This window comes from Chiloscyllium punctatum, chromosome 1 (genome assembly GCF_047496795.1).
Source record: "Chiloscyllium punctatum isolate Juve2018m chromosome 1, sChiPun1.3, whole genome shotgun sequence".
In the NCBI taxonomy this organism is placed as follows: domain Eukaryota; kingdom Metazoa; phylum Chordata; class Chondrichthyes; order Orectolobiformes; family Hemiscylliidae; genus Chiloscyllium; species Chiloscyllium punctatum.
In genome coordinates this window covers 26,739,450-26,748,741 of record NC_092739.1, presented here as the reverse complement: position 1 = coordinate 26,748,741, position 9,292 = coordinate 26,739,450, and positions in this window count along the sequence as shown.

Sequence of the window (9,292 nt, the reverse complement as noted above, 5' to 3'; positions counted from 1 at the left end):
GGTGCAGTTTAACTGTCACCTGGTGACTGTACAATACTGATAAGTGCACTGTGTCTGGATGCATGAGTCATTTTTGGGAACCAGAGCATAAACGCATCCTCATCCCTGCCCTGTGAAGCAGAGTGGGTAATTACTGGGTTTTAAATGGGTCTTCACTTCCCTAGGCTGGGGGGCCCGGACCCACGTGCTGGTGATCCTGCCCAGCTGCACACATCTACCCTGGCGTCCCCTTTTGTATTTTCCTATCTGCCCCTTACACAGTGCTTTCGAAGTGTCTATATAGGTCACGAGGAGTCCACACCCACACAAATAGAGATTCTACTGATTGCACTGGTGGGTAGCAGACAGTTCAGTTCCCATGCAAACTTAGTTGGGTTTTATAGAAGAGGTTATCTTCAAATCCTGACATGCTCCTGATAGTCGTAACACTTAAACACAGTAATATACATACAGGTGCATACATTTTTGCAGTTAAATAAAGTTATCAGTCAAAGTCTGTGTGTTCGTCAGAAAGTGCAGTTGTGCTTCTGTGTGGTTTGTTCTGTTGTGTTTTCGGTGCTCCCCCCAAGATGACCATCTTGTCTGCACCTAGGGAATGGTCAATGACATTAGTTTGGTCATAGGTGTCTTTAAACGATTTTAGTTGGGTCTAGTGCTTCCATGTGCTTTTTCCTTTAATATCTATGCAGGCACAGGTGTCCCCACTTATTAAGGTAAAAACAATGACTGCAGATGCTGAAAACCAAATACTGGATTAGTGGTGCTGGAAGAGCACAGCAGTTCAGGCAGCATCCAACGAGCAGCGAAATCGACGTTTCGGGCAAAAGCCCTTCATCAGGAATAAAGGCAGTGAGCCTGAAGCATGGAGAGATAAGCTAGAGGAGGGTGGGGGTGGGGAGAGAGTAGCATAGAGTACAATGGGTGAGTGGGGGAGGAGATGAAGGTGATAGGTCAAGGAGGAGAGGGTGGAGTGGATAGGTGGAAAAGAAGATAGGCAGGTCGGACAAATCAAGGAGACAGTAACTGAGCTGGAAGTTTGAAACTAGGATGAGGTGGGGGAAGGGGAAATGAGGAAGCTGTTGAAGTCCACATTGATGCCCTGGGGTTGAAGTGTTCCGAGGCGGAAGATGAGGCGTTCTTCCTCCAGGCGTCTGGTGGTGAGGGAGCGGCGGTGAAGGAGGCCCAGGATCTCCATGTCCTCGGCAGAGTGGGAGGGGGAGTTGAAATGTTGGGCCACGGGGCGGTTTGGTTGATTGGTTGCGGGTGTCTCGGAGATGTTCCCTAAAACGCTCTGCTCGGAGGCGCCCAGTCTCCCCAATGTAGAGGAGACCACATCGGGAGCAACGGATACAATAAATGATATTGGTGGATGTGCAGGTTAAACTTTGATGGATGTGGAAGGCTCCTTTAGGGCCTTGGATAGAGGTGAGGGAGGAGGTGTGGGCACAGGTTTTACAGTTCCTGCGGTGGCAGGGGAAAGTGCCAGAATGGGAGGGTGGGTCGTAGGCCATGTCATATGGCCCATTTCATTTTGGGGCAAAGGCTGGTTTGTCAGGCAGCGCTCACACCAGGACATGACTTCCTGCTGCTGGGGACCTCAGGGAAGATTCAGAGTTCCCCTGCCTTGTCCTTTTTGTTCTGTTTACCACTTACAGATTTCCGCATTCTTTTCAATTGGACGCTTACTTCTATCACAAACCGACAAAATTTGTCTTTTAGTGGACCCACATTGGTGCTGCCTGTGATTATTGTCACTGGCAATTGCAATGCTTGCCCGGTCAATAATTCATATGGTGTCAGCCCATTTGCCTTTTTGATGGTGGTTCTTAATTTCATTAATATGGTTGGCAACACTTCAGACCATGTTCTGCCTGAGGTTTGCATAGCCTTAGCTAAAGTATTTTTAAGCATTCTATTTGTTCTCTCTACAATCTCTGAGCTCTGGGGGTGATAGGAAATATAAAATTTTTGTCTAATGCCAAGTAATTGGCCAACAGTCTTCATGACCTTGCCTGTACAATGTGTCCCTTGGTTGGAGTCAATCTGGAGGGGTACCCCCTCCACCTCGGCTCCAGTGGTCACAGTGCAGCTTTTGTTCGGGAATGCCTTTACCCACCGAATGAATTGGTCTATGATGACCAGGCAGTACGTTTTCCCATGGGAAGGTGGTAGTGGCCCTGTAAAATCTATCTGAAGGTGTTCCCAGGGTCCCCTTGGTTTGGGCTGGTGTCCCATCCTAACCTTTATGGGTCTCCTTAGTTACATTGTGCACAAAACATGCATCTGCGGCAGTACTTGGGCACACCTCTTCCCATTCCTTTCACCACCACTTTCTCCCTAGACTTGCTATCATGGCTTCTCTACCAGTATTGGAGAGCCCATGGTGCAATTCAAGGAATGTGTTCTGTATACACACTGGTGTTACCACCTTGTCTGCTCGCTTCCAGACACCATCCTCTCCTTTGAATGCCCCCTGCAGTTCCCATTTTTCTCTCTCTTCCTGCACGGTGTCCTCCTGTAGCTGCTGAATTTGGATATCATTCAATAGTGGCTACTGCAGCCTCGTTCGGCTTCTTGTTCTCGGGTTTTCTGAAGTGCTCAGTCTGCTGCCTGGTTTCCTTTGAATTTCAGCCAACTTGGACTCTCTTTTGCTGGCTCCTTTTGATGGGCTTTTATTTTTATTATGCAGCCTCTTTTGGCTGTTCACTGGCACGCAATAGTGTCTGAATTCTTAATTGATGTCTGATGGGAGTTCCTACTGTGTTGGTGAACCCTCTTCTATCCCATGCCACAATGTTGTCATGGACTACACTGAAAGCATATACATATTAACAATTTTACCTTTTGCTTGTTCAAGTGCTTTGGTGAGTACTATCAGTTCTGCTGCCTGTGCGGACTGGCTTCCATCAATCTTTCTGGACATAACGGTTTCTAACTTATCATTCACCACAGCCCATCCTGTTCGGGCGACACAGCTACATGTTTTTGTGACCCGTCCACAAACATGGTCTTCTCGGCTGTGTCTGGGGTGGGGGGGAAGGAAACCTTTACTCTCCCCCTGTCTTCATCCCCATCTATATCCCCACAGTGCTGTGGTTTCCCTGAGTTTGCTCCCGTATCCCTAACAATTCCCACAGACTGACTTGAGGGGTAAAAGAACTGCCTCCCACTTTGCCCTTCTCATATTGGAGACAGCCTTCAGTTTCCCTGTCTTTAGCATCTCTAATAGGGTGTGTTAATGTGGAGGATGACATTCCCTGTCATTACTATGGGCTCGTTAATCCGAACGGCCCAAGCAGCACAGTCTAAGGCTGCTATGCACCTGGTCAACCCGGTGACTACTGATCCTTCTGTAGTTGAGTAGTACTCTATGGATCTTCTCCTGGTACCGTGGTCTTAGGTGACCACTGTGGAGTAAAATCCTCCCTCATTATTACAGTGGATATGAACATCTTTGCTGGGATCTGGCAGCCCTAGCCCAGGAGCCAATATGAGTTGAGTTTTAAGCTAACTGTATGCCTCCTCCTGGCTCTGGCTGCCAAGTTACAGGTTCCAAGGTGGGTTTGCCTCCTTTAATTAATCTCTGGATCAGATCAGCCAATTTAGCAAACTCACATATAAATCTCAGACTGTAATCAAATAGCCCCAAGACATTTCTGATTCCCCTGACAGTGGCAGGTTGTGGCATCTGTTAGATTGCTTTTTTTACAGTCAGTGGGCATTTCTTTGAGTCCCTGTGATATAAAGTATCCCAGGTATAAGACTTTGTGACTTTGTGGGGCTAACTTTTAATCCTACTGTTACCAATTCCTGTTATAGTAGACATAAAGCTTCCTATTGTCCTGACCTGGACTCAGAGGCATTTAGGATTTCACCTACATATTGGATGGCAGTGCTACCCTCCGGTACCCTCTTCAGAATGTCACTCATCGCCCTGTGAAAAATAGTGAGGCTGTTGTGGAACCCTTGTGGCAGGCGAGTCCATGTGTACTGCCTGTCCTTTACTGTAAAACTGAATTTATTCTGGAACCCAGGCTGTAACGGGATAGACCAGAACCCGTTGGCTATGTCCAAAACAGTAAAAATCTTTTGTGTGGGGGGCAAAGCCATTTAAAATGGTGGAGGGGTTTGCTACAATGGGGTCCAATTTGGGAGTGACCTTATTTAGACCTGTAAAATCAATAGTGAACCTGTAGTTCCCACTGGCCACGTTGGGGAAGTAGTTGTACTTGTGGTTTCTTTCAGGATTCCCTGTGTCACTAGTTCTTGTACTATCTCCACAAATGCTTTTTCTGCTTCGGGTTTTATTGGGTATTGCCAATGGGGTTTATGCTCCGGTCCAGGAACCCTTATGGGGTCGATGTTAACTGGACCTGTATCTAACTTTGTTTCTGCCCATGCTCCGGGGATGGAGGTGCAGATGGCTCCAAATCCCCCCCTTTTTGAGGTTCCAGTCCCTTCTGGTGACTGTAGCCACTTTAATGGTTTCAAGATGACTTGCAAGTTTCCTAATCTCAGTCTTTCGACCGTCCTGTCTGGGCCAAATCAATTTCCCTTTTGCACAGTCGATTAGAACATTATATTTTCTCATGAGATCATTGCCCATTATGGTGCCCTCATTATTTTGTCATACATAGAATTTCATGGGATATATATGTATGTAGTTTCGCTGAGGTAAGCTGGTGTTTTGTTCCCTCCTACCCCAGTTAAGTGGTATTTGTGTGGAGTAAGGGTAAGTTTGTAATATATACGGCCGCTCCTGCATCTACTAAAATTTCACATTGCCTCCCTCTCCTACAACCATGAGCACGTAAATTCTCCCCTCTCCTTACCCTCATGAATGGGGAAATCTGGTTGTCACCTCTGCTGACCTTGGGACCCCCCACAGTTCCATGGTGTTCCAGGTGATGTTTGGGGGTGTCCCATACTTTTCCCAGCACACTGCTTCAATGTGTCCTATTCTGTTGCAGTGGCTGCAGTATTTAACATTGTTCCTTGCTCTATTCCCTGTTCTTGGGGCCTACATTCTCGAGCAAAGTGTCCCTGTCAGCCACGCTTGTGGCAGGATAGTTTTATTCTCCTCTCGCCTCTATTCCAGTAGACTGCTTGGTCAGGACTTGCCTTTATTGCAGGAGCGTCTGCCTCCTGCACCCTACCAGCTCACTCAACTAAATCATCATAATCCAAGGACATTACTCCCATTTTCAGGACAACTTTGTGGGCCATCTCTAAAAGCTTGGATGAATGCCCAGTCCCCTCCTCGATCTGGGTTCACTTGCCCTAAGCATTCCTGATCGAACCTAAATAATCATTCCCATACTCAAAGGCTCCTTCTCCCTTAAATTGCTTAGTGGTCATGATCTTGCTCCAGTTCATGGGAACATTTCCTAGCAACCTTTCAATTTCATTTTTAAAATTGGCGAAGGGGGCTTGCTGGACATCTATTTCAGCTGTAAGGGTAACAGCATGTGTTCACTGTCCTCCCTAAAGTCTTGGGGTGGCATCGGGTCTCCACTTGTCCATTGGGCAAGCAGTCCAGACCAACTAGTGTATGTCTCTCAGGTGTACTTGGTGCCCTACCAATACACCATCCAGCTCTTCCCAGAACCTGGTGTTTGCACTCCTGGGCTGTAATCTGCCCAGGGAGGCCATAATTTGTTGCCTTTCCACTGGGGTGAAGGGTTTATAATTCACTTTGGGCTGTTAAGTCTGTTTCTTCTCTAGTAACAGATGCTCAGTTACACTCTTGCACGGTTCGTCCAACAAAGGGAGCTATTGGTCTCTGCAGGATGGTCTCTTAAGGAGGAAGCGAATCCATGGCTGAATTTTTGTGCACCCTTTTTAACTCCTGCTCCAACTTTTGTATTCTATCGTCCAGCTCTTTACCTTGTTCCTGGTCTTTTCTCCACCTACTCATGGATGCACTCACTTGTTCAATTTGGCCTGCGAATTGGTACACTAACATTACCCCTATCTTTTTAGTTTTATTCCGTTTCAGTTGTGCTAATATCTGGGATGGATCCCAACCACTTTTCTTCACTTGCTCTGTCAACCCTTGTCTATCTGCCTTGTATTTCTCAATAAGGGAACCTGCAGTATCCTCCCTATGGTGTGGTGACCAGGAGGGTGCTGGGATATATTTTTGGGCAGCGGGTAAATCGGTGATATTACACATGTAGTATTTCCCTCCTGTATCCACCCCCCCCAGCCCGCCCCTCCGCCAACCAGAAAAAAAGACTGGAAGGTAAGGTCTTTATTGTTTCTTTTTCTTCATATATTTAAGTGCATTGTTTGGTTGTAGTTAGTTGATATAAAGCTAACGTTACAATGGCAGGGGACCTCAGGCACGTGGCATGTGCCTCTTGTTTGATGTGGGAGCTCAGAAATGTGGCTGACATTCCTGACTCTTACACTTGCAAGAAATGTGTCCAGCTGCAACTCTTGTTTGACCGCATGACGATTCTGGAGCTGTGGATGGACTCACTGTGGACCAGCTGTGATGCTGAGGAGGTTGTGGATAGCACGTTTAATGAACTGGTCACACCACAGATTAGAATTGCTGAGGGAGACAGTGAATGGGTGACTAAAAGGCAGAAAAAGAGTAGGAAGGCAGTTCATGTGTCCCCTGTAATCATCTCCTTCCAAAAACAGGAGGATACCATTTGAGAAGATGGCTCACCAGGGGAGGGCACCGTGGTGGGCACTGCTCTACAGACGGGCGGGCAAAAGACTCATAGGGCCATAGTCATAGGGGATTCTATTGTAAGTGGAGTAGGTAGGCAGTTCTGTGGCCGAAAACAGGACTCCAGAGAGTATGTTGCCTCCCGGGTACTCTGGTCAGGGATGTCACTGATTGGCTGTTGAGCATTCTAAAAGGAGAGGGTGAACAGCCAGTTGTCTTGGTGCATATAGGCACCAATGATAAAAGAACGAGATGAGGTCCTGAAAGCAGAATTCAGGGAGCTAGGAGAGAAGTTAAAGAGGAGGACTCCAAAAGTAGTGATCTCAGGATTACTATCAGTGCCACATGCTATCCAGCATAAAAATGAAAAAATAGGCGGGATGAACATGTGGCTTGAGGGATGGTGTAGGAGGGGGCGGGGGGGGGGGAGTTCAGATTTGTTGGACAATGGGACTGGTTCTGGGGAAGGTGGGACTATTACAAAATGGATAGTCTACATCTGAACCAGACATTAGTTCAATGTCCTTGGGGGAGTTTTTGCTACTGCTGTTGGGGAGGTTTTAAACTAGTGTGGCAGGGGGCTGGGAACCAGAAGAGAAGACAAGTAGACAGCGAGGTAGAAACTGGAGACTGTAAGAATCATGAGGATAGCATTAATAAGGGGAAGAGTTGGCAGAGAGCAGATGACCGCAAGAGAACTGATGGCCTGAAGTACTTTAATGCAAGGAATATAGTATGTAAGGCAGATGAGCTTAGGGTTTGGATTGGTGCCTGGGAGTATGATGTTTTTGCAATTACAGAGACTTGGTTGAAAGAAGGGTATTACCGGCAACTAAATGTTCCAGGACATAGATGCTTCAGACAGGATAGGGAGGGAAGTAAAAGGGGGGGGTGGAGTTGCAATGATATCAGGGATGATATCATGGCTGTGCTAAAGGAGGACACTATGGAGGGCTTGGGTCATGAGGCACTATGGGTGGAGCTGAGAAATAAGAAGGGTGCAGTTACATTGTTTGGGCTGTATTACAGGCCTCCCAACAGTGAGCGTGAGGTAGAACAACAAATAGATAAACAGATTATGGAAAGATATAGAGGCAATAGGGTAATGGTGATGGGAGATTTTAATTTTCCCAACATTGACTGGGATTCACTTGGCGTCAGAGGTCTGGATGGGATAGAATTTGTAAGAAGCGTCCAGGAGAGTTTTCTAAAGCAGTATGTGAATAGTCCGATGAGGGAAGGGGCTATTTTGGACCTGGTATTGGGGAATGAGCCAGGCCAGGTGGTAGAAGTTGCGGTGGGAGATTTCTTTTGGAACAGTAACCACAATTCTGTAAGTTTTAAAATACTCGTAGACAAAGATGAGAGTTGTCCTAAGGGAAGAGTACTAAACTGGGCCAAGGCCAATTATATCAAAATTAGGCAGGAGCTGGGAAATGTGGATTGGACACAACTATTTGAAGGGAAGTCCACATTTGATATGTGGGAGGCTTTCAAAGATAGTGCAGGACAGACATGTCCCGTTGAAGGCAAAAGATAGAAAAGGCAAGGTTTGTGAACCGTGGATGACAGAATAAATCGTACGACTAGCCAAGAGGAAAAGGGAAGGATACATAAGGTCTAGGCAGCTAAGAACAGAATGGGCCCTGGAGGAATATCAGAAGAGTAAGACCAGTCTTAAACGAGGAATCAAGCTGGCTAAAAGGGGTCATGAAATAGCTTTAGCAAGCAGAATTAAGGAGAAGCCCAAAGCATTTTATTCACATATAAGAAGCTAGTGGGTAACGAGAGAAAGGATTGGTCCACTAAAGGATAATGAAGGAAGGTTGTGTGTCGAATCTGAGAAAGTGGGTGAGATTCTGAATGATTACTTAGTATCAGTGTTCACTGAGGAAAGGAACAAATTGAATGTTGAGATTAGAGATAAAAGTTTGATTACTCTGGATCATGTTGACATAAGTAGGGAAGATATGTTGGGTAGGCTAGAGGTGGACAAATCCCCAGGACTGGATGGGATCTATCCCAGGTTGCTGCGGGAGGCGAGAGAAGAAATAGCTGGGGCCCTGACAGAAATCTTTGTGGCATCCTTAAACACAGGTGAGGTGCCGGAGGACGAGAAGGTTGCTGTACAAGAAGGGTGGTAGGGATATTTCGGGTAAGTACAGACCAGTGAGCCTGACATCAGTGGTCGGAAAGTTGCTGAGGGATAGGATCTATTTATATTTAGAAAAGAATGGGCTTATCAGTGATAGGCAACGTGATTTTTTTGCAGGGGAGATCATCCCTTACCAACTTAATAGAGTTCTTTGAGGAAGTGACTAAGGTGATAGATGAAGGAAAGGCTGTTGATGTCATGTACATGAACTTTAGTAAGGCATTTGATAAGGTTCCCCATGGTAAACTAATAGAGAAAGTAAAGTCATATGGTGTTATTTGTGATATACATAAATGATCTGGAAGAGGACACTGTTGGTATGATCAGCAAGTTTGACACGAAGATTTATGGAGTAGCGGAAAGCATAAGGGACTGTCAAAGAATACAGGAGATAGACTAGAGAGTTGGGCAGAAAAGTGGCAGATAGAGTTCAGTCCAGACAAATGTGAGGTGAA